Source organism: Lolium perenne, chromosome 7 (assembly GCF_019359855.2).
Source record: "Lolium perenne isolate Kyuss_39 chromosome 7, Kyuss_2.0, whole genome shotgun sequence".
Classification (NCBI taxonomy): Eukaryota; Viridiplantae; Streptophyta; class Magnoliopsida; order Poales; family Poaceae; genus Lolium; species Lolium perenne.
Window position 1 is genome coordinate 204300090 of NC_067250.2, and position 26845 is coordinate 204326934.

The following is a 26845-nucleotide window of genomic DNA, read 5'->3' on the forward strand; positions in this document are numbered from 1 at the left end:
ACAATGATAGCACAATGGGGAGAAGACAACCATCTAGCTACTGCTATGGACCCATAGTCCAGGGGTAGACTACTCACACATCACACCGGAGGCGACCATGGCGGCGTAGAGTCCTCCGGGAGATGATTCCCCTCTCCGGCAGGGTGCCGGAGGCGATCTCTGGATCCCCGAGATGGGATCGGCGGCGGCGGCGTCTCTGGAAGGTTTTCCGTATCGTGGTTCTCGGTACTGGGGTTTTCGTCACGGAGACTTTTTATAGGCGAAAGGGCAGGTCAAGAGGCGGCACGGGGGCCCCACACCACAGGGCCGCGCGGCCAAGGGGGGGGCCGCGCCGCCCTAGGGTGTGGCCCCTCCGTGGCCCCTCTTCGTCTCTCCTTCGGACTTCTGGAAGCTTCGTGAGAAAATAGGCCCCTGGGCTTTGATTTCGTCCAATTCCGAGAATATTTCCTTACTAGGATTTCTGAAACCAAAAACAGCAGAAAAGAATCGGCACTTCGGCATCTTGTTAATAGGTTAGTTCCGGAAAATGCACGAATATGACATAAAGTGTGCATAAAACATGTAGATAACATCAATAATGTGGCATGGAACATAAGAAATTATCGATACGTCGGAGACGTATCAGCATCCCCAAGCTTAGTTCTGCTCGTCCCGAGCAGGTAAAACGATAACACAGATAATTTCTGGAGTGACATGCCATCATAATCTTGATCATACTATTTGTAAAGCATATGTAGTGAATGCAGCGATCAAAACAATGTATATGACATGAGTAAACAAACGAATCATAAAGCAAAGACTTTTCATGAATAGCACTTCAAGACAAGCATCAATAAGTCTTGCATAAAAGTTAACTCATAAAGCAATAATTCAAAGTAAAGGTATTGTAGCAACACAAAAGAAGATTAAGTTTCAGCGGTTGCTTTCAACTTGTAACATGTATATCCCATGGATATTGTCAACATAGAGTAATATAATAAGTGCAATAAGCAAGTATGTAGGAATCAATGCATAGTTCACACAAGTGTTTGCTTCTTGAGGTGGAGAGAAATAGGTGAACTGACTCAACATTGAAAGTAAAAGAATGGTCCTCCATAGAGGAAAAGCATCGATTGCTGTATTTGTGCTAGAGCTTTGATTTTGAAAACATGAAACAATTTTGTCAACGGTAGTAATAAAGCATATGTATCATGTAAATTATATCTTACAAGTTGCAAGCCTCATGCATAGTATACTAATAGTGCCCGCACCTTGTCCTAATTAGCTTGGACTACCGGATCATCACAATGCATTGTTTTTACCAAGTGTCACAAAGGGGTACCTCTATGCTGCCTGTACAAAGGTCTAAGGAGAAAGCTCGCATTGGATTTCTCGCTATTGATTATTCTTCAACTTAGACATCCATACCGGGACAACATAGACAACAGATAATGGACTCCTCTTTTATGCATAAGCATATAACAACAATTAATAATTTTCTCATTTGAGATTTGAGGATTGTTGTCCAAAACTGAAACTTCCACCATGGAACATGGCTTTAGTTAGCGGCCCAATGTTCTTCTCTAACATATGCATGCTTAACCCTATGGTGGTAGATCTCTCTTACTTCAGACAAGACGAACATGCATAGCAACTCACATGATATTCAACAAAGAGTAGTTGATGGCGTCCCCAGTAAACATGGTTATCGCACAACAAGCAACTTAATAAGAGATAAAGTGCATAATTACATATTCAATACCACAATAGTTTAAAGCTATTTGTCCCATGAGCTATATATTGCAAAGGTGAATGATGGAATTTTAAAGGTAGCACTCAAGCAATTTACTTTGGAATGGCGGAAAATACCATGTAGTAGGTAGGTATGGTGGACACAAATGGCATAGTGGTTGGCTCAAGTATTTTGGATGCATGAGAAGTATTCCCTCTCGATACAAGGTTTAGGCTAGCAAGGCTTATTTGAAACAAACACAAGGATGAACAGGTGCAGCAAAACTCACATAAAAGACATATTGAAAACATTATAAGACTCTACACCGTCTTCCTTGTTGTTCAAACTCAATACTAGAAATTATCTAGACCTTAGAGAAACCAAATATGCAAACCAAATTTTAGCATGCTCTATGTATTTCTTCATTAATGGGTGCAAAGCATATGATGCAAGAGCTTAATCATGAGCACAACAATTGCCAAGTATCACATTACCCAAGACATTTATAGCAATTACTACATGTATCATTTTCCAATTCCAACCATATAACAATTTAACGAAGGAGAAACTTCGCCATGAATACTATGAGTAGAAACCAAGGACATACTTGTCCATATGCTACAGCGGAGCGTGTATCTCTCCCATAAAGTGAATGCTAGGATCCATTTTATTCAAACAAAACAAAAAACAAAAACAAACCGACGCTCCAAGAAAAAGCACATAAGATGTGATGGAATAAAAATATAGTTTCAGGGGAGGAACCTGATAATGTTGTCGATGAAGAAGGGGATGCCTTGGGCATCCCCAAGCTTAGACGCTTGAGTCTTCTTCATATATGCAGGGGTGAACCACCGGGTGCATCCCCAAGCTTAGAGCTTTCACTCTCCTTGATCATGTTGCATCATACTCCTCTCTTGATCCTTGAAAACTTCCTCCACACCAAACTCGAAACAACTCATTAGAGGGTTAGTGCACATTATAAATTGACATATTCAGATGTGACACAATCATTCTTAACACTTCTGGACATTGCATAATGCTACTGGACATTAGTGGATCAAAGAAATTCATCCAACATAGCGAAAGAGGCAATGCGAAATAAAAGGCAGAATCTGTCAAAACAGAACAGTTCGTATTGACGAATTTTAAAATGGCACCAGACTTGCTCAAATGAAAATGCTCAAATTGAATGAAAGTTGTGTACATATCTGAGGATCATGCACGTAAATTGGCTTAATTTTCTGAGTTACCTACAGGGAGGTGGACCCAGATTCGTGACAGCAAAGAAATCTGGAACTGTGCAGTAATCCAAATCTAGTACTTACTTTTCTATCAACGGCTTAACTTGGCACAACAAAACACAAAACTAAGATAAGGAGAGGTTGCTACAGTAGTAAACAACTTCCAAGACACAAAATAAAAACAAAGTACTGTAGGTAAAAACATGGGTTGTCTCCCATAAGCGCTTTTCTTTAACGCCTTTCAGCTAGGCGCAGAAAGTGTGTATCAAGTATTATCGAAAGATGGTACATCGGCATTCTCAGCGGGGTGTGGAGTTTTCTCAACTAGGCATAGTATATTGGATACATAAGTTTCAGCATCTCCCTTTTCATTAGTCTTAGGCGTGCTACTCTCATCAAACAAATTTTCAGGAACTAGCCAAGCATAGTTATTTTCTAATGCATCATTCATAGCTAAGAGTTTACATGGTATTGGTGCTTTTATCTCCCCTCCATCATCAATATTATTAGTGAATCTTATTCTATCCATATCCATCTTTTCAAGGAGACTAACAAAATTAGTAGGAGAACCAAGCATATTAAATTTAGCAAACACCTTTCTAGCTTCTCTTGCTAGACCACCAAATTCTCTAAGAAGGGTTTCTAATACAAAATCTTTCTTTTCCCCCTCTTCCATATCACAAAGTGTGAAAAACATGTGTTGGATTATAGGATTAAGATTAACAAATTTAGTTTCCAACAGGCGAACTAAATGCGCAGCAGCAATTTCATAAGTAGGCGCAAGGTCTACCAAGTGTCTATCTTCAAAATTTTCAATAGTACTAACATGATTGAAAAATTCTTCTATATTATTTCTCCCAACTATAGACCCACGTCCTACCGGTATGTTTTTTGTGGTAAAATTAAAAGGAAACATGATGAATAAAGTAAATGCAAGTAAACTAATTTTTTTGTGTTTTTGATATAGCAAACAAGATAGCAAGTAAAGTAAAACTAGCAACTAATTTTTTTGTATTTTGATTTAGTGCAGCAAACAAAGTAGTAAATAAAACTAAGCAAGACAAAAACAAAGTAAAGAGATTGAGAAGTGGAGACTCCCCTTGCAGCGTGTCTTGATCTCCCCGGCAACGGCGCCAGAAAATATGTTGCTGGCGCAGAGTTGACGTGGGAGTTAGAGATCTCTGTGGTGTAACTTTTCTTCAGGTCCCCGGCAACGGCGCCAGAAAATATGCTTGATGGCGTGTATTTCACACGTTCGTTGGGCAACCCCAAGAGGAAGGTATGATGCGCACAGCAGCAAGTTTTCCCTCAGAAAGAAACCAAGGTTTATCGAACCAGGAGGAGCCAAGAAGCACGTTGAAGGTTGATGGCGGCGGGATGTAGTGCGGCGCAACACCAGAGATTCCGGCGCCAACGTGGAACCTGCACAACACAACCAAAGTACTTTGCCCCAACGAAACAGTGAGGTTGTCAATCTCACCGGCTTGCTGTAACAAAGGATTAACCGTATTGTGTGGAAGATGATTGTTTGCGAAAACGATGGAAACGATATTACGGTAGATTGTATTTCAAGGTACAGAGAAGTGGACCGGGCTCCACCGTTCACGAGCGGTCTCTCTCCCAGAAGACGAACAGCATGTTGGGTGCACAACGGACAGATGGGCAATTGCCAAATACAGCGAGCATGACCATGCACAAACATATCATGATGCGTATAGTGAGATTTAATTGGGCATTACGACAAAGTACATAGACCGTCATCCAAGCTGCATCTATGCCTAAAAAGTCCACCTTCGAGGTTATCATCCGAACCCCCTCCGGTATTAAGTTGCTAACAACGAGACAATTGCATTAAGTATTGCGCGTAATGTAACTAGTGACTACATCCTTGAACATAGCACTAATGTTTTATCCCTAGTGGCAACAGCACATCCATAACCTTAGTGGTTCTTGTCACTCCTCCAGATTCACAGAGGCATGAACCCACTATCGAGCATAAATACTCCCTCTTGGAGTTACTAGCATCAACTTGGCCAGAGCATCTACTAATAACGGAGAGCATGCAAGATCATAAACAACACATAAGCATAGCTTTGATAATCAACATAACAAGTATTCTCTATTCATCGGATCCCAACAAACGCAACATATAGAATTACCGATAGATGATCTTGATCATGTTAGGCAGCTCACAAGATCCGACAATGATAGCACAATGGGGAGAAGACAACCATCTAGCTACTGCTATGGACCCATAGTCCAGGGGTAGACTACTCACACATCACACCGGAGTCTACCATGGCGGCGTAGAGTCCTCCGGGGAGATGATTCCCCTCTCCGGCGGGGTGCCGGAGGCGATCTCTGGATCCCCGATATGGGATCGGCGGCGGCGGCGGCTCGGGAAGGTTTTCCGTATCGTGGTTCTCGGTACTGGGGTTTCGTCACGGAGACTTTTTATAGGCGAAAGGGCAGGTCAAGAGGCGGCACGGGGGCCCCACACCACAGGGCCGCGCGGCCAAGGGGGGGGGCCGCGCCGCCCTAGGGTGTGGCCCCTCCGTGGCCCCTCTTCGTCTCTCCTTCGGACTTCTGGAAGCTTCGTGAGAAAATAGGCCCCTGGGCTTTGATTTCATCCAATTCCGAGAATATTTCCTTACTAGGATTTCTGAAACCAAAAACAGCGACAAGCAACTGGCACTTCGGCATCTTGTTAATAGGTTAGTTCCAGAAAATGCACGAATATGACATAAAGTGTGCATAAAACATGTAGATAACATCAATAATGTGGCATGGAACATAAGAAATTATCGATACGTCGGAGACGTATCACCGAGCTGGGCAGGGACCGCCCAGGGGTAATTTTTTTAACCAACTTACCATGATGTAGTCTGAATCTGATACTCCCTCAGATCCAAATTAATTGACTCAACTATCTGTAGATACGGATGTATCTAGATGTGTTTTAGCTCTAGATACTACTGCCTCCATCCCAAAGCTTTGGGCTTATATTATTTTTAGAAAGTCAAACTATACCATGTTTGACTAAGCTTTTACCAAAAATCAGTAACATGCAAAATACAAAATTAATATCATTAAATAGATAATAAAATATATTTTCCTACGGTATCTACACAGTATTATATTTGTTGATAGAATGTTCTAAAATTTTGGTCAAACTTTGCTTGTTTTGATTTCTCAAAAATAAATAAGGCTTAAGCTTTTGGATGGTGGTAGTACATTCATATCTAGACAAAGCTGAGTTAACTAGTTTTTTGTCTGTCCATAGCTAGTGTTCACGCTGCAAAAGGCTAAGAGCATCCACTATATGCATCAGTCTATCTCATACAGTAATTCAATGTCACTGCTGAGGTCTGCCTTTTGTTTTGCTATTCATATGCAGACTGAAACTTTAGGGCCATTACTCAAAAGGAAGATCAAAACTGCGGCTGATCAGGCTACCAGTATGTTGATGCCGCCCCCATCTTCTAAATGCCTCTACAAGCACAAGGCCACGCGCCAGCTGGGTGGTGATCTTTTAATGAATATGGTATATTTTCTTAATCCACAAAACATGCCTTGATTTTTCTCTGTTTATTGTTGGTTTTTTCTATGCTTGCCAAAAGTTTACAACAACAACAACAACAACAACCAAGCCTTTCAGTCCCAAACAAGTTGGGGTAGGCTAGAGTTGAAACCCATAAGATCTCGAAGCCAAAAGTTTAGAAACACCAAATTCGTTTGCTTACAATCATCATACAGTAATGTTCATCTACTCCAGTTCCCCTAACCCAACAAAAAATTATGTTAATTACGATTTTTAGATTAAAAGAGCACCATTAGGCGCTGTTAATTACGACTTTGAGATTAAAATGTCATTTGCAATTGTTAATTACAATTTTGAGACAAATGGTTAGTTTAACCTCGATCTCTTCTGCTCTCCATTTATCCCAACCGAACAAAAATTTAACCATTCCATTCCTCTGAAATGGAACCATTCCATTCCATTCCACGCTGTTTCAGAACCGAACACACCCTTGCATTGTTGTGAACTGTTGTCCATACACGGCCATACCCTTCCACTTACATCCAGCACTATATGCATCAGTCTGTCTCAGAGTCATTCAATATCACTGCTGAGATCTGTTCCCATTCTTATGCAGGCTGAAACTGCTGCGCCTTTACTCAAGTGGATGCAAAATGAGGCTAATGAGGCTGCTGTGAGGACGATGTTGCCGGCACCATCTTCCGAAAACCTCTACAAGCACGAGGCCATGGGCCAGCTAGGTGGTGACCTTTTAATGAATCTGGTATATTTTCTTAATCCACATACATGATTTCATTATTATCTGTTTAATTACTGTTGGCTTTGTCTAATGCTTACCAAAAGTTCAGAAACACTGCGTTTGCTTACAATCATCATACACTAATTTTTCACTTTTCGATCTGTCTCATCCGATTATATAACCGTTGATTTCCATTGGCTTGTTTTGTAATCATTTGCATTGTTGTCGACTGTTCTCTATGCACAACCCTATTCTTCCACTTACACCCGCACTATTTGCATCAGTCTATCTCATAGATTTATTAAATATCAATGATGAGTTCCGTTGCTATTCATATGCAGGATGAAACTTATGTGCCTCTACTCAAATGGATAAAAAATGATCCTGATGAGGCTGCTGTGAAGATGATGGTGCCGCCACCATCTTCTGAAAACCTCCTCAAGCACAAGGCCATGGGCCAGCTGGGTGGTACCCTTTTCAGTAAGCAGGTATATTTTCTTAATCCTCATACATGATTTGATTTTTGTCTGTTTATTGCCGGCTTTGTCTAATGCTTACCAATAGTTCAGAAACACACACACCTATTCTTACACTTACATCCAGCACTATATGCATCAGTGTCTCATAGATTCATTTTATATATCACTGCTGATGTCTGTTGCTCTTCAATTTTCATATGCATCGAAACCGCTAACCCTTCATTGGTCAAAAGGATTGCAAGCTGCTGATGAGGCATCTGCAGAGGCTGCCACCAAGTTCTTGTCAGCCCAACCTTCCGGATGCTTATATAAGCTCAAGTCCAAGGACCAGCAGGCCGTAACCATCCAAGGGTTCGGTATATTTTCTTAAGCCACATATACATGCCATGATTTATGTCCGATATTATCACCAGCTCTGTCTAATGCTTTTTGGAATTGAAACACCAAATTAGCATGCTTATATTCATCATACACTAATTTTTCACTGCTCTTGTTGTAACATAGTGTTATGCACTCGCTTGTCAACATTTGCATTGCTCTGAACTATGCACTTTACACAACCTAATTCTTCCACTTACATTCAGCGCTACGCACCAGTAGTACCTCCCATGTTTCCTTCACCATCCCGATGCCGAGCTTGCGGGAATATGGCGGGCCCATGTACATACCCCGCATATAACACCTCCTATGGCTCTATCTACCTTTCTAGTAGCTCCTTCACGAGTTACGGGTATGTATTCTCGGTGGTTTAGCATGAATTGGCATATAGTAAAGTCTTGTTTTTAGTCTTCCGCTTCTTACATTTGTATCAATTTTCACATGCAGATGTACCTTGTGAACTTCGTCCAATGATTAACCGGATGTGTCCGCATGAAGGGTCTTTCACTATGCATGGCAATGGCAAATTGATGAACACTTACACGGTCTATGAGGTGTATGTCTACAAGACGCAGGCCATCACATATTTGTATGGACATGATTGGAGAAAGTTTGCTTTTGACTACGGTCTGAAGAAGGGCGACGAAATGAGGGTCGAAACTCAAACGGGCAGATATACGTAATCGCTACGAGTTGGAGACACTTCCAAATATATAATATGTAACTTTTTTCTACTCATATCTTTTGATAAGCTGTTAGAGCGGTTGTTCTAAACCATTCCCTCTGTTCTAGCTTGCTGGGTTTAACATGATCAAAGCTGCAGATCCCCGATGGAACATGAGCGGATGTCACAAAGGGCAACCACACCAAGACCGGCACCGGCTTCCCACTCTCTGCATCAGCACCGGTTCCTATACCAGCTCCGTTTCGCATCTACCCAGCAGTCCCCTACATCAACATTGGTTCTGTAGAGGCCCCATATACTACACCTGCCCGGCGAGTTCCCGCATCGACTTTGGTTCCTCTAGCTGCACCGTTTCTTGCACCTGCCCAATAGTCTCCTGCATCAAGCACCGGTTCCTCTAGAGGCACCATTTTACTGCACTCTGCCCCGGCGGTCTCTGCATCAGCACCGGCTCGTGTACCAGCCCAGTGCTCCTGCACCGCCCACCGGATCACCGAGGTCTCAGCTCATTGCTGTGGCCACCCGTGTGGTGACCAGGACGCATCTGAAGGCTATGTTCGTGAGTATATGACAGCATAACTGCTCTTATCTTGATGTCTTCTCTGCTCAAAGTCTCACATGGTTCAGTGCATTGGTGCCATTGACTAATTTTTGGTGGTATCTCTTGCTTTGAATCAGAAATTGCCTAAAAGTATCTCCAAGGATCTCAATGCTGGCCGAAGGGGCAAGATATCCCTCGTCATGGAGAGTGAAGGTCTCACCGTGGAGGGACGGTACTCCGTCGAGTCCACGAGATGGCCGCTTAATTTGTTACTTCCGGGTGGAAAAAGTTCATTGACGGTGCCAAACTTCGCATTGGATCAAAGTTGAAGGTCAAGATCTTTCGATGCCACTGTGACATGCTGGTCATAAAGTTCGCGGTTGTCTAGTTCTGTTGCCCCATGAGCCCTTAGCAAATGCATTTGTAGTTATACTTATATAAGGTTATCTTATCTCGAATCGCTAATTAATTGTATGGGTGGTAAAACTCTGGCAAGCTTTTGCTCTTAGCAAGTATGTATGTATGATCAGCTATTATGATAACTAATGTTTGTGTTCATCTTAATTTGCATTTCCGTTTTAGAAAAAAACTTAATTTCTATTTTGGCTGACCTGTTAGAGAACTATCAGATTGAACCCACAACATGATTCAAATAGATTCATTACACCGAGCCACATGTCTTGACCTTGCTATACACTACTTCCATTAATCGATTGCAAGAAGGCTTACACGAGGCTGCTGAACCATGGCGGATTCGAATCCAACTTATCTATCTAGAAATACAACCTTTGCGTAAAGAGGATTTGCAGTATGGGGAGGCTGACATTGGGGACCCATGAGCCATGAGCGTCGTCAACGTTTTAAAGGTGGCAGGAGATCGAAAGAAAAAATAAGCCAAAAATCAGTTGGTAAACAAATTCAAGAAAAGAAACATTTACCTTTCTGAGAGGATGACATGCGGGACCCATGAGGCAGCAGCATCCTCAACTATTTCAAGGCGGCAGGGGATCAAAAGAAAAAAGGAAATAGCCAGAAATTAATTAGGGTCAAAAATAAATCCATCAAAGGAAACTTTTATTGTTCATAGAGGATGACATGTGGGACCGACTTGCCATTGCGTCGTCATCGTTTCAAAGGGGGCGGGGGATCAAAAGAAAAAGGCAAATAGCCAGAAAGTAGGGGAAAAAAATAAATCCAAAAAAGGAAACTTTTATTGTTAATAGAGTATGACATGCGGGACCCATGAGCCACAGCTTCCTCAACGTTTCAAAGTCGGCATGAGATTGAAAGAAAAAGGCAAGTGACATAATATCAGAGCCAAAAATAATCCTAGAAAAGAAACTTTATTGTACATAGAGGATGACATGCGGGTCCCATTTTGTAGCAGCGGTCTCAACGCTTCCAAGGCGGCACAGACCGAAAGAAAAATGAAGTAGCCGTAAATCGTGGTGTGAAAAAAATTCAAGAAAAGAAAGATTTCAATTGGGCTGTATCTGGACATCCGGGCCTTCGAACTATCCTGCTGGGCCTTTTGACTCGTACAATTTCAGCCCACTCCAAAACAGGAAAGGTCGGATTTTTCTCAAAAAAAAAACAGGAAAGTCCTATGCTTCGCAAAAACAAAAAACAAGGAGATTCAACATATAAGTTTGTTTATGTAGATATAAAGATTTAATTTATCCTGTTTGCAATAGCTCGTAGCGAAATACAACGTTTATTGTCCGCAAAATAAAACATCACATGTTTCTTGTACGGGAGGCTGACATCGGGGACCCATGAGCCAGCGAGCGTCGTCAACGTTTCAAAGGCGGCAGGGACCGAAAATAAAAAAAGCCAAAAATCAGTTGGTAAAAAAATACAAGAAAAGAAAACATTTATCGTTCTGAGAGGATGACATGCGGGACCCATGAGGCAGCAGCATCCTCAACGTTTCAAAGTCGGCATGAGATCGAAAGAAAAAGCCAAGTGACATAATATCAGGAGCAAAAAATAATCCAAGAAAAGAAACTTTATTGTACATAGAGGATGACATGCGGGTCCCATTTTGTAGCAGCGGTCTCAACGTTTCCAAGGCGGCACAGGACCAAAAGAAAAATGAGGCAGCAGCATTCTCAACAATTCCAAGGCGGCAGGGGATCAAAAGAAAAAAAGGAAATAGCCAGAAATTTATTAGGGGTCAAAAATAAATCCACCAAAGGAAACTTTTATTGTTCATAGAGGATGACATGTGGGACCGACCTGCCAACAGCATCCTCATCGTTTCAGAGGGGGCAGGAGATCAAAAGAAAAAGGCAAATAGCCAGAAATTAGGGGTAAAAAATAACTCCAAGAAAGGAAACTTTTATTGTTCGTAGAGGATGACATGCGGGACCCATGAGCCAGCAGCTTACTCAACGTTTCAAAGGCGGCATGAGATCGAAAGAAAAAGGCAAGTGACAAAATATCAGGAGCCAAAGATAATCCAAGAAAAGAAACTTTGTTGTACGTAGAGGATGACATGCGGGTCCCATTTAGCAGCAGCGGTCTCAACGTTTCAAATGCGGCTTGAGATCAAAAGAAAAAGAAAGTTGATTGTACATAGAGGATGACATGCGGGTCCCATTTAGCAGCAGCGGTCTCAACGTTTCCAAGGCGGCAAGGGATCAAAAGAAAAAGGAAGTAGCCAGAAATCAGGGGGTCAAAAAAAATCCAAGAATAGAAAGAATTTTGGTTCATAGAGGATGACATGCGGGACCCATGATCCTGCATCGTAAACGGCTCGATCGGAGAACGTTGAACGAGATGGCGCGATCGAGAAAAAAAACAATGACAGAGAGGCTGCCATCTGGGCCCTACATCCCTCGGCGGTGCGGATTTGCGTTGACTCGGCCGGCGAACCCGAGATTTCGAGATGCACCACGTCCCGGGCCACCATACGCGACGTTTTGGCCGCTTTCGTCGGGCTAGGTGGCCTCAAAAACGAGAAAAAAAAGTTTTGACATGCACCACGGAGGGACCCAAAATCGTCGGCCATGGTACACCAGCAACCACGGCGCGACTTCAACTTCGTCGGCCATGGCAACTTTTCTTGTAGTGTGTGCATCCTACCTGACCTCACGAACGCCATCCCGGGATGTTCATATTTGTTTCGACCAACAAAGTATGAGGCATTCCATTTAGTTCAGACTAGCTACTTCTTAATTGCATTGGCCTTTCTTCCATTCTAGTGCCGATGATTAAATTGTTTGGTCACTTGTACACTCTGGGGTGGGGCCACTGAGCCTGGTGCGATGACACAAATATCAATCTCTTGTGCATCCTACCTGGCCTCGCTGACCCCATCCCTGAATGTTAATATTTCTTTCGACCAACAAAGTATGAGGCATATGATATCTAGTTGAGATACCACTTGGCTCTTTCTTCCATTTTAGTGCCGATGATTAGAATGTTTGGTCACCTATACGCCGCAATATACTTTGTAGACGGGCCCCCCTTTCCCCGGCCGCCGTTCGTTGAACGAGTCCTTGACGAGACAACAACGCCGACATGTCTCTTCGGCGCAGAACCACGCCAGTCCCAGCCGTCTCCCTTGTGGCCGTGTCTAATGGGCTCTGCGCTTTTCTCCATGGCCGGACCACGATTGGACTCACCGGGGAAATACTGATAATCGCCATCACCACTATCGTCAGAGTCCACAGGTGTAGAGTACTTTGCAGCAGATGCCGCTTTTCTTCTCGCCGTCCGGTGAACGAGTTCTTGATGCAAAGACCGTGCCGGCCTCGGGCAGGCCGGCACGGTCTTTGCATCAAAGACTCGTTCATCGCACGGCGAGGGAAGAAAAGTGGCATCTGCCTGCAACTGCTATGCTCTGTGGAGTCTGGCGATAGTGTTGATGGCGATTATCATTATTCCCCCGGTGAGTCCAATCGTGGTCCGGCCATGCAGAAGAGCGCAGGAGACGCGGCCACAAGGGAGGCGGCTGGGACTGCCGTGGTTCTGCGCCGGAGAGGCAGATCAGCGTTGTTGTGTCGTTAAGGACCCGTTCACGGAACGACGGCCGGGGAAAGGGGGCCCTTCTGCAAAGTATACTGCGGTGTATACTGCAACTATGGTTTCTGACCATAGTATTTGTGTTGACCAATAATGTATGAGGCACTTATTCCATTTTGTCATTCCATTTGCTTTGAGATTTTCAAAATGCCGATGATTAAAATGTTTGGTCCCCGTACACTTGGGGGTGGCGTAAGTGAGTCTGGTAAGATAGCACAAATATCAATCTCTTGTGCATCGGACTTGGTCTCACTTACGCCATCCCTAAATGTTAATATTTGTGTTGACCAACAATGTATGAGGCATTTATTCCATTTCTCTTGTGCATCGGACTTGTTGGTCTCACTTTCTTCCATTTTCATCATAGTACGAACTGGATATGAAGACCCCGATGCAAGCGAGCCTGGTGGGTAGAGATGAGGGAGCAAAGGAGGAACCGGATGAAGACTACTTTGTATCTCGAAATTGTGAAATTTGTATGAATTAAGAGTTGTATGCAAAACATTTGACACTTAATTGCCACTATATATGTATCTCGATCGGGCTCTAAGTAATGTGATGATGATGTCTATGTTATATCTGTGCAATGTACATGATATTTATATTATATCTGAATGTTGCTGTATATAACCTGTTTCTCTGTATATTGCTGTGTATAAACTGCATGTGTATAGCAGGCAGCACAAAATCGAGTATAATACAAGCAATTTCTGTGGCGCACTGAAAACCAATTCTATGGCGCACGCTTTTCTGTGGCGCACCTAGGAACACGTGCGCCACAGAAACCTTATTTTTGTGGCGACGTTTCTGTGGCGCACCTCCCATGCGCCACAGAATCCATTTTTGGTGCGCCACTGATGAGGCTTTTCCTACTAGTGATATTGCGACCATGCCTGTGATAGGGTTGACCCTAGCCTCCAGTGGCTCTCCCTTCCTCGAGATGGCAGACCCATACGGCACCGGCAGAAAGCCTGCTGCGTCTCAAGCCGGTGCTTGAAATGGGGGTTCCGATCCTGTCCACGTCGAGCTCGCCTAGCGCCTGCTCGCCCGGTTAGTGCCAAGGAACTTGAAACGTCACCAAAGATGAATTTTCTGATTCTAGAAGGTTTTAATTGTCAAACGCAATTGTATGATCATCCCCGGGTTATTCAAATCAATTCAACTTTGGGCGGTTCATTATTTTTTCATGTCATAGCCTTTGAAGAAGCTCAAGCCCTCTTTTTCCTACTAGGTTAACTGTACCCAAAAGTAAATACTTCAATAGTGGTGCAGCTGCACACCAATTCATGTAAGGTGGTAACAGTTGAACCTGATAACATGGGGGAAGTGGGAACCATATCAGCTTGACTTTTCTAAAAAATATAGTGATTTAATTCAAAGAACTTATTCATAAGTAATGATGAAGACAATCTCTCTAGCTTTATATAAAACGATATATAATTAGCATCCAATAGCTTTGGGTTTGCTCTTTTGTGTGTGAATGTTTAGGAATAATTTTTTGGTTCTGATTTTAGTTTCACCATTATGTCTGTTAACTGCAGTCTAGGAGTAACAACAATGCCTGGAGAAATTCTTTTACGTATATATCCATGGCTCATTTCTAGGTCCAGCTTCAGCCTTATTATCTTTAGGCCTTCCCATAAGTCAATAAGATGGGGCAAATTATCTTTCTAAAAAATGGAAAAGTCACGACAACTTATACATGTTAGCTGGTGTGGATTTGTATACACCTGCAACTAGCGTATCCTTACAGTTGTGTATCGTGCTATAGGCAAAATGTTAAAGCGAGACAATACCATTCAGTTATTTTTTGGCAGTAGATATTCAAGTCTTGTGCACTTTGTAAGGAACTGGGTGCTTTCAAGCAGTAGTATATTGAGCGCCAGCAGGTTATCATCCTTACTTTGGCCGTGCTTGAAATGCTGCTGCACCTAAAATAGTCATATTATTTAGTACACATTAATTTGATATGCAGTGGTTACTATATTTTATGAAGATTGTTTCTGCCTTTAAACATTATGTATGTTCATTACCATGCTTTCTGGTGTCGTGGAGTAGTGTTTCATAAGATATGTAATGATTCAAGATTGTTTATGTTTCAACTCTGCACTGAGAGATATATGTTTTTTGGCAGCCGCTGAGATATATGATTTGATTTCGCGTGGGGAGAAGAAGAGAAGACAGATAGGCAGATCTATGGGAAAATTTCTGAATACATGCATCTGGTGTGCCATTATTTTTTCAGGTATGATGAACACTATTGTTGTTGTAGTGCTAGATAGCGGTATGTATCTACACACACCCTAAAGGATTGAAGAGTAATATAATTTACTATCCATACAAATAGACAACTTAGAATAATGTAGTTCCTGTAGAGCGTAATTGTAGAGCGTAATTGATTCTTCTCCTTTGCTTCTGGCTTTGTCCTCTCCCAATACTCCCTGTGTCTTTTGCGTTAGCACAGGTGGAAGAAGACATAGATGCTTGTGTTTATTTATTTCATTTATTGTATGTTGGAAGTCTGTATCTGCTTGATATCTTCTTCCCATTTAGCATTATGTTTTTATGTTTATATTACTGGTGGCTGCTAATTTATGATGTGAAGATTTTTTCCTCATGAATATATGAGCTCATGTCGGATTTGCGCTGGCTTATTGTTTCTTCCGTGCTTACATGATAACTGATTTTGTGATTTTTCACCATATAAAATTTCCGCTCTTAAATAATTATCAATGCTTTTATATCCTTTGGATGGAATAAGCAGTGGGAAAGTTCAAAGGCACCTTAGGTTATATTGAGGACAATTTCGAGTTTTTATTTTATTCACATATAGATTGAAATTGTACGATATTTGTGCACTCCTTTTCTTTAATATATCATGCTATTGAAAGAAGAGATATTATTTTTCTTATGATCACAAGATGATTCAGAGTTGTTAGTTTCTTCTTTGTCTTACTTATGTCCTTCCAAGTCCTAATCATGAATGTGCTCATTACCTCTATTTTTGGGAAAGATGATGATAACAAATTGATATTTATAGGTATGGAGCCACTCCCATGTGATTTAGCTTAATATTCTGTGTACGATACCTTCACCTTCCACTGCAACGGGTGTATGAGGTTGGCCTGATGCTATGAGAGGAACTAACTATCTCAGCGGTGAGCTCTTTATGCAATCCTGATCTTATAAGCAGATGGCTGAAATGATTAGCTAAAACTGAAAGCGCTGTGGGGATACTTGATTGCTGCACTATATAAACTGTCTAATACCAGTTTCAGATATGGTTAAACATGTTTCCTTGGAATGTCTTTGATGGATTTTAGGTGTTTTGGTACCACGATCTGCTGTTAGAATTCATTCATTGATTCTGGTTGATTGGATTAGACTGATCCATGTATAATTTTCAGTTGATTCAAGTAACTATATTTACAACTTTACCAAGCTACTGAAACAAGTTCTGGCTAAACCACCTATTATATTGATCTGTTTTGGTGCAATTAAGCCAGTGTTGCTAAGAATATGGTGACTGATACGCGTACAGCACGCGTCCGTTGGGAACCCCAAGAGGAAGGTGTGATGCGTACAGCGGCAAGTTTTCCCTCAGTAAGAAACCAAGGTTTATCGAACCAGTAGGAGCCAAGAAGCACGTTGAAGGTTGATGGCGGTGGAGTGTAGTGCGGCGCAACACCAGGGATTCCGGCGCCAACGTGAAACCTGCACAACACAACCAAATTACTTTGCCCCAACGTGGCAGTGAGGTTGTCAATCTCACCGGCTTGCTGTAACAAAGGATTAGATGTATAGTGTGGATGATGATTGTTTGCAGAAAACAGTAGAACAAGTATTGCAGTAGATTGTATTCGATGTAAAAGAATGGACCGGGGTCCACAGTTCACTAGAGGTGTCTCTCCCATAAGATAAATAGCATGTTGGGTAAACAAATTACAGTTGGGCAATTGACAAATAAAGAGGGCATGACCATGCACATACATGTTATGATGAGTATAGTGAGATTTAATTGGGCATTACGACAAAGTACATAGACCGCTATCCAGCATGCATCTATGCCTAAAAAGTCCACCTTCAGGTTATCATCCGAACCCCTTCCAGTATTAAGTTGGAAAACAACAGACAATTGCATTAAGTATGGTGCGTAATGTAATCAACAACTACATCCTTAGACATAGCATTGATGTTTAATCCCTAGTGGCAACAGCACATCCACAACCTTAGAACTTTCTGTCACTGTCCCAGATTTAATGGAGGCATAAACCCACTATCGAGCATAAATACTCCCTCTTGGAGTTACAAGCAAAAACTTGGCCAGAGGCTCTACTAGTAACGGACATGCAAGATCATAAACAACACATAGATAATAGATTGATAATCAACATAGCATAGTATTCTCTATTCATCGGATCCCAACAAACACAACATGTAGCATTACAGATAGATGATCTTGATCATGTTAGGCAGCTCACAAGATCCAACAATGAAGCACAATTAGGAGAAGACGACCATCTAGCTACTGCTATGGACCCATAGTCCAGGGGTGAACTACTCACTCATCACTCCGGAGGCGACCATGGCGGTGAAGATTCCTCCGGGAGATGATTCCCCTCTCCGGCAGGGTGCCGGAGGCGATCTCCTGAATCCCCCGAGATGGGATTGGCGGCGGCGGCGTCTCTGGAAGGTTTTCCGTATCGTGGCTCTCGGTACTGGAGTTATTATCGACGAAGGCTTAAGTAGGCGGAGGAGGTAGGTTTAGGGGCGCCACGAGGGCCCCACACGCCAGGCCGGCGCGGCCAGGGCTTGGGCCGCGCCACCCTGTTTTGTGGGCGCCTCGTCGCCCCACTTCGTTTCCTCCCGGACTTGGAAGCTTCGTGGAAAAATAAGATCCTGGCGTTGATTTCGTCCAATTCCGAGAATATTTCCTTACTAGGATTTCTGAAACCAAAAACAGTAAAACAAAGAACTAGCTCTTCGGCATCTCGTTAATAGGTTAGTGCCGGAAAATGCATAAATATGACATAAAGTATGCATAAAACATGTAGATATCATCAATAAAGTGGCATGGAACATAAGAAATTATCGATACGTTGGAGACGTATCAGCTTCCCCAAGCTTAGTTCTGCTCGTCCTGTAGGTAAACGATAACAAAGATAATTTCTGAAGTGACATGCCATCATAATCTTGATCATACTATTGTAAGCACATGTAATGAATGCAGCGATCAAAGAAATGGTAAATGTAATGAGTAAACAAATGAATCATATACCAAAGACTTTTCATGAATAGTACTTTCAAGACAAGCATCAATAAGTTTTGCATAAGAGTTAACTCATAAAGCAATAAATTCAAAGTAAAGGTATTGAAGCAACACAAAGGAAGATTAAGTTTCAGCGGTTGCTTTCAACTTATAACATGTATATCTCATGGATATTGTCAATGTAAAGTAATATAACAATTGCAATATGCAAGTATGTAGGAATCAATGCACAGTTCACACAAGTGTTTGCTTCTTGAGATGGAGAGAAATAGGTGAACTGACTCAACATAAAAGTAAAAGAAAGGCCCTTCGCAGAGGGAAGCATTGATTGCTATATTTGTGCTAGAGCTTTGATTTTGAAAACAAGAAACAATTTTGTCAACGGTAGTAATAAAGCATATGCATCATGTAAATTATATCCTACAAGTTGCAAGTCTCATGCATAGTATACTAATAGTGCCCGCACCTTGTCCTAATTAGCTCGGATTACCTGGATTATCCCCGCAATACATATGTTTTAACCAAGTGTCACAAAGGGGTACCTCTATGCCGCTTGTACAAAGGTCTAAGGAGAAAGCTCGCATTGGATTTCTCGCTTTTGATTATTCTCAACTTAGACATCCATACCGGGATAACATAGACAACAGATAATGGACTCCTCTTTAATGCTTAAGCATTCAACAATTATTAATTTTCTCATATGAGATTGAGGATATTTGTCCAAAACTGAAACTTCCACCATGGATCATGGCTTTAGTTAGCGGCCCAATGTTCTTCTCTAACAGTATGCATGCTCAAACCATTCAACTCATGGTAAATCGCCCTTACTTCAGACAAGACGGACATGCATAGCAACTCACATGATATTCAACAAAGAGTAGTTGATGGCGTCCCCAGGAACATGGTTATCGCACAACAAGCAACTTAATAAGAGATAAAGTGCATAAGTACATATTCAATACCACAATAGTTTTTAGGCTATTTGTCCCTTGAGCTATATATTGTAAAGATGAAGAATAGAAATTTTAAAGGTAGCACTCAAGCAATTTACTTTGGAATGACGGAGAAATACCATGTAGTAGGTAGGTATGGTGGACACAAATGGCATAGTGGTTGGCTCAAGGATTTTGGATGCATGAGAAGTATTACCTCTCGATACAAGGCTTAGGCTAGCAAGGTTATTTGAAACAAACACAAGTATGAAGCGGTACAGCAAAACTCACATAAAAGACACATTGTAAACATTATAAGACTCTACACCATCTTCCTTGTTGTTCGACCCTTACTAGAAATTATCTAGACCTTAGAGAGACCAATTATGCAAACCAAATTTTAGCAAGCTCTATGTATTTCTTCATTAATAGGTGCAAAGTATATGATGCAAGAGCTGAAACATGAGCACAACAATTGCCAAGTATCAAATTATTCAAGACATTTTACCAATTACTACATGTAGCATTTCCCGTTTCCAACCATATAACAATTTAACGAAGCAGATTCAACCTTCGCCATGAATACTATGAGTAAATCCTAAGGACATATTTGTCCATATGCAATAGCGGAGCGTGTATCTCTCCCACACAATGAATGCTAGGATCCACTTTATTCAAACAAAACAAAAACAAAAACAAACCGACGCTCCAAGCAAAGTACATAAGATGTGATGGAATAAAAATATAGTTTCACTAGAGGAACCTGATAATGTTGTCGATGAAGAAGGGGATGCCTTGGGCATCCCCAAGCTTAGATGCTTGAGTCTTCTTGAAATATGCAGGGGTGAACCACCGGGGCATCCCCAAGCTTAGAGCTTTCACTCTCCTTGATCATATTGTATCATCCTCCTCTCTTGATCCTTGAAAACTTCCTGCACACCAAACTCAAAACAACTCATTAGAGGGTTAGTGCATAGTCAAAATTCACATGTTCAGAGGTGACATAATCATTCTTAACACTTATGGACATTGCACAAAGCTACTCAAAGTTAATGGAATAGAAAAATCCATCAAGCATAGCAAAACAGGCAATGCGAAATAAAAGGCAGAATCTGTCAAAACAGAACAGTTTGTAAAGACGAATTTCTAAGAGGCACCAGACTTGCTCAAATGAAAATGCTCAAATTGAATGAAAGTTGCGTACATATCTGAGGATCACTCACGTAAATTGGCATAATTTTCTGAGTTACCTACAGAGAATTAGGCCCAAATTCGTGACAGCAAGAAATCTGTTTCTGCGCAGTAATCCAAATCTAGTATGAACCTTACTATCAACGACTTTACTTGGCACAACAATGCAACAAAATAAGATGATGAGAGGTTGCTACAGTAGTAACAACTTCCAATACTCAAATATAAAATAAAAGTGCAGTAGTAAAATCATGGGTTGTCTCCCAAGAAGTGCTTTCTTTATAGCCATTAAGATGGGCTCAGTAATTTTAATGATGCACTCCCAAGAAATAAGAGTTGAAGCAAAAGAGAGCATCAAAAAGCAAATTCAAAACACATTTAAGTCTAACCCACTTCCTATGAAAAGGAATCTTATAAATAAACAAGTTCATGAAGCATAATGCAACAAGCATAGAAAGACTAGACAAGCGCAACTTCAAGATTTTCAGCAAAAAGAGAGGTGTTTTAGTAACATGAAAGTTTCTACAACCATATTTTCCTCTCTCATAATAATATCCAGTAGCATCATGAGCAAACTCAACAATATAACTATCAAATAAAACATTCTTACCATGAGTCTCATGCATAAAGTTATTACTCTCCACATAAGCATAATCAATTTTATTAGTTGTAGTGGGAGCAAATTCAACAAAGTAGCTATCTTTATTATTCTCATCAAGTGTAGGAGGCATAGTATAATAATAATAAAATTTACTCTCCATAGTAGGTGGCACCAAAAGACCACTATCATTATAATCATCATAAATAGGAGGCAAAGTATCATCAAAGAAAATTTTCTCCTCAATGCTTGGGGACTAAAAATATCATGCTCATCAAAACCAGCTTCCCCAAGCTTAGATTCTTCCATAGCTTTAGAAATAATAGTGTTCATACTAATAACATTGCTACTAGCATGTAAATAAGGTTCAATAGGTTTTTTAAATTTCGCATCAAACAATCCATGTCTTAACTCAGGAAATAGCTTCAAAAGCTCACTGTTACTTTCCATTATGCTTAACTAGTGAAATAAAAACATGCATGATATTAAGTAAAGTAAAACAAGTAACTAATTTTTTTTTGTTTTCGATATAATGCAGCAAACAAAGAAGTAAATAACAGTAAAGCAAGACAAAAACAAAGTAAAGAGATTGGAAGTGGAGACTCCCCTTGCAGCGTGTCTTGATCTCCCCGACAACGGCTCCAGAAAAAGAGCTTGATACGCGTACAGCACGCGTCCGTTGGGAACCCCAAGAGGAAGGTGTGATGCGTCACAAACTCATGTAAAGTTTTCCTCAGTAAGAAACCAAGGTTTATCGAACCAGTAGGAGCCAAGAAGCACGTTGAAGGTTGATGGCGGCGGAGTGTAGTGCGGCGCAACACCAGGGATTCCGGCGCCAACGTGGAACCTGCACAACACAACCAAATTACTTTGCCCCAACATGACAGTGAGGTTGTCAATCTCACCGGCTTGCTGTAACAAAGGATTAGATGTATAGTGTGGATGATGATTGTTTGCAGAAAACAGTAGAACAAGTATTGCAGTAGATTGTATTCGATGTAAAAGAATGGACCGGGGTCCACAGTTCACTAGAGGTATCTCTCCCATAAGATAAATAGCATGTTGGGTAAACAAATTATAGTTGGGCAATTGACAAATAAAGAGGGCATGACCATGCACATACATGTTATGATGAGTATAGTGAGATTTAATTGGGCATTACGACAAAGTACATAGACCGCTATCCAGCATGCATCTATGCCTAAAAAGTCCACCTCCAGGTTATCATCCGAACCCCTTCCAGTATTAAGTTGCAAACAACAGACAATTGCATTAAGTATGGTGCGTAATGTAATCAACAACTACATCCTTAGACATAGCATCGATGTTTTATCCCTAGTGGCAACAGCGCATCCACAACCTTAGAACTTTCTGTCACTGTCCCAGATTTAATGGAGGCATGAACCCACTATCGAGCATAAATACTCCTTCTTGGAGTTACAAGCAAAAATTTGGCCAGAGCCTCTACTAGTAACGGAGAGCATGCAAGATCATAAACAACACATAGATAATAGATTGATAATCAACATAGCATAGTATTCTCTATTCATCGGATCCCAACAAACACAACATGTAGCATTACAGATAGATGATCTTGATCATGTTAGGCAGCTCACAAGATCCAACAATGAAGCACAATTAGGAGAAGACGACCATCTAGCTACTGCTATGGACCCATAGTCCAGGGGTGAACTACTCATTCATCACTCAGGAGGCGACCATGGCGGTGAAGAGTCCTCCGGGAGATGATTCCCCTCTCCGGCAGGGTGCCGGAGGCGATCTCCTGAATCCCCCGAGATGGGATTGGCGGCGGCGGCGTCTCTGGAAGGTTTTCTGTATCGTGGCTCTCGGTACTGGAGTTATTATCGACGAAGGCTTAAGTAGGCGGAGGAGGTAGGTTTAGGGGCGCCACGAGGGCCCCACACGCCAGGCCGGCGCGGCCAGGGCTTGGGCCGCGCCGCCCTGTTGTGTGGGCGCCTCGTCGCCCCACTTCGTTTCCTCCCCGGACTTCTGGAAGCTTCGTGGAAAAATAAGATCCTGGGCGTTGATTTCGTCCAATTCCGAGAATATTTCCTTACTAGGATTTCTGAAACAAAAAACAGCTGAAAACAGCAACTGGCTCTTCGGCATCTCGTTAATAGGTTAGTGCCGGAAAATGCATAAATATGACATAAAGTATGCATAAAACATGTAGATATCATCAATAAAGTGGCATGGAACATAAGAAATTATCGATACGTTGGAGACGTATCAGTGACGTAACATGTTCTGCATCTACTGGCTTATGCATATTGCGACCATGCCATTGATAGGGTTGACCTCCAGTGGATGTACCTTCTTCGAGGTGGCGGACCCATATGGCACCGGCAGAAAGCCCAAGCAGCATCTGAAGCTGGCGCCTGTGATGGAGGCTCCGATCCCAGCCACATCGAGCTTGCCTAGCACCCAGTTAGTGCCGAGGAACTTGAAAAATCACCAAAGATGAAATTTCTGAGTCTAGAAGGTTTTAATTGTCGAACAAAATTGTATTAATCATCTGGCACTTTTTTGGATCAGTGGAAGTAGTATATTTAAAACTATTTTCATGATTGTATATAAGTATTGTTGTTCCGTTTGTTTTTGTGTGGTTGGGTCTAATTTCACCTTATTAACTTTGTTTTCTAAATTCAATAAAGCGCATTTCTATTTAGACGTAGATCGGTTCGAGTTTCACGGGATCGTGCGCCAAGGCGCACATCTAAATCTAGTATGTGCATGCATGCGGCCGCCTATGTAAACGTGCATATCTTGGTGATTTGACGATGACTAGTACAAATGCCCGTGCGTTGCTACGGGGCAACAACACATGTAAACAAATCAAATATGATTAATATACAAAACATGACATCGTTAACCTATGACATTGTTTTTTACCGCGTGGGCCCATGTCATTAGACAATTAGTGGAACAGAGCGGTAACATTAGTATTTGACAAGCGACATGAGTCATTCCCCTCACTCACTTCCCTCGGTCTCTTCTCCTCCATGCCTCACTCCGCCCCCACCCATTTCTCCCACAGCCGTGGGCGCCGCCTGATCTCGAGGTTGCACCTGAGCCCCCAAGTGTGCGGCTATGCTCTCCCTTCGCCGACCCTCGCACGGCAGATCATGGTCGTCGTTGCCCTGTCTTCTAGCCATGGGATCGTTGGCCTCTTCCTCTCTCCCCGTTAGCCCCGCCGGTTGAGCTCAATTCCGGTGTAGCCGGATTTGGCAGAAAGGCACGCAAAAGAGCTCGTCAGGATTCGGCAAGGAGGCATGCAGGATCAGCAGCTGGAATTGCTTCAGGTATTTGTTCAAATTCTTCTGATGCATCTGATAGTATTGAAATACACAAAAAAGCATGCTTAATTTCTGGTTGAAATTAAACACGAAAGTAAGATGTAATAATTCTTCAAGAAAGTGGATCCACAAATCGTATTTTGGTACATTGTAGATAGTAATGTTGTGAAGAACTTAATCATTTTTGTTTGATATTACCCATACTCACACCACTGAGCCTATCGTCCTATATTTTTTCGCTGATATTAATACATTATGTGTTTAGGTTTCAATGCTGCAGTTGTTGGATGCTTTTTTGCTATGAAACAGTATTGAGGCCACATCGAGCACAAAACTCACCATTGTTTACTGCTGCTACGATTATCTTGGAATCAATTATATCATCAAGTGTGTCCAATGTTTTGCTAGGGGAGAAGGCGCTATTGTTCTGATGTATGAAATAAAATCTGCTGGTAGTATTTTATCTTATTTTGATCAAATTTGGTATTACAGAAAGGTAGCTTTCGATTTTTGAGTACATATGCATGCATATGCTCTAATACTACTACAGTTGGAATGTCACAATGTTCTGGTTTTGGTCTAGCACCCAGTTTTTGTTTTGTATCCTTTGTTTGGGAGATAATATCAGTACATTTGGACCGCCATGTAGCTACCTTATCTGTGTATGGAAAACATATGCTTGCATTGACCTTTGGATGCACTAATTTCAATCATTGGCAGCCACGTAGAAACTTAAGATGGTAGGCGTTTGAAGAATCACCAAGACCTCAATACTTAGAATCACTGACTAAACTCTTAGTTTGAAAACTGCAACCTTCTCATAACATTATGCTGAACCATAAATAAGCACCACCGAAAATCATACACAAGTCAAAACATGGCCACCATAAGAGAATTGGTACACCTGTGGCAGACACGGCTTGAGTGTCATCTTCTCTATGACAAGGATGGAAGCCGGCTCGAAGGATGACACTCCACTTCCCACTTGGTCCTCCTCGCCGCCGCCATGCTGTGTGATGCGAGTTTCAGTAAACCTGATCAGATAATGACAACTTAGTTCATTCGTCAGCGATAAGAAGACAAGCTACTACTCTCTGGACTTATAACCACGCTCCCACTCAACCATTCCACATACATATGACAACGAACACGCCTTACACAGACACATTTTCAACCACTATTGTTAAATCACCACACTACATATTGTCTGGCTCTCCATGTTTAGCATCTCTGCGTAAATCTATTTTTTCATAAAAAAGGCCTCAAACATTCAGGTATAGATTAATAGTCAGGGAATGTAATCCTGGCTTCAAACTAAGTTGTGCCCTTTTCAAAACATTCAGGGCACGAGTTGCATTTAAGGTAATATAAATCTTGACTTTCAAGTAATCGACATGCTTGATGATGATCTAAATAACAACATTTGTTATATTATATCTGAACAACATTTGATAAAATATTTGAATTTATGAATTCAGACTAAGAAAAAAAAGAGCAAGTTAGCAAAATAATCCACCTAGATTATCTCAGAGTCTCTCCCATTTTGAGCGGTTTACCCGAACATCCATATGAGTACACACCCTGCAATCGCCCAAAGCAGATGGTCTCCCTTGTTTAGGGCATCTCCAGCGGCGTGACGCATTTTAGCGTCCGCGCGCGTCCGTTTGCGTCGACCCTTTTGGTCGAAATCGACCGCGCGTCCGTTTGCGTCGGGGGTGGCTCCAGCGGCACGACGCATTTTTTAGGACGAACCATTTTTTTAAACATGAAACATAATGTACATACTTAAACATAAAAAATAAACCTAAACACATACTGCTCGTCGTCGCTGTGCTGTTCCTCGTCGCTGTGCTGCACGATGAGGTCCGGTATTACCCAAGGCCAGTTGCCATCCGGGGGAGCGTACGCCGGGCGCGCCGCCGCCGGTGCTCGAGGTTGAGGAGGTTGCGGCTGTGGCGGCGGTGGAGGCGCCCAGTGCTGTGGCTGTGGCGGCGGTTGAGGCGCCCAGTACTGTGGCTGTGGTGGCGGTGGAGGCGCCCAGTGTTGCGGCTGTGGCGGCGGTGGAAGCGCCTGCACCTGCGGCTGTGGCGGCGGTTGAGGCGCCCGCTGGCTGCGGTTGTGGCGGCGGTGGAGGCGCCCGGTGTCGCGGCCGTGGCGGCGGTGGCGGAGGCGCCGCCGACTCCGTGAGCGCTCG

At 42.2% G+C, this 26845-nt stretch overlaps 1 long non-coding RNA gene across 1 annotated transcript; it reads left to right on the forward strand.

Moving 5' to 3' along the window:
- Window positions 1–14276: 14276 nt before the first annotated feature.
- On the forward strand, window positions 14277–16840 carry LOC139833356 (uncharacterized). The gene is made up of 3 exons (XR_011748970.1): window positions 14277–14394; window positions 15479–15589; window positions 16385–16840. It is a non-coding gene; the product is annotated as an uncharacterized lncRNA (long non-coding RNA).
- Window positions 16841–26845: the final 10005 nt, after the last annotated feature.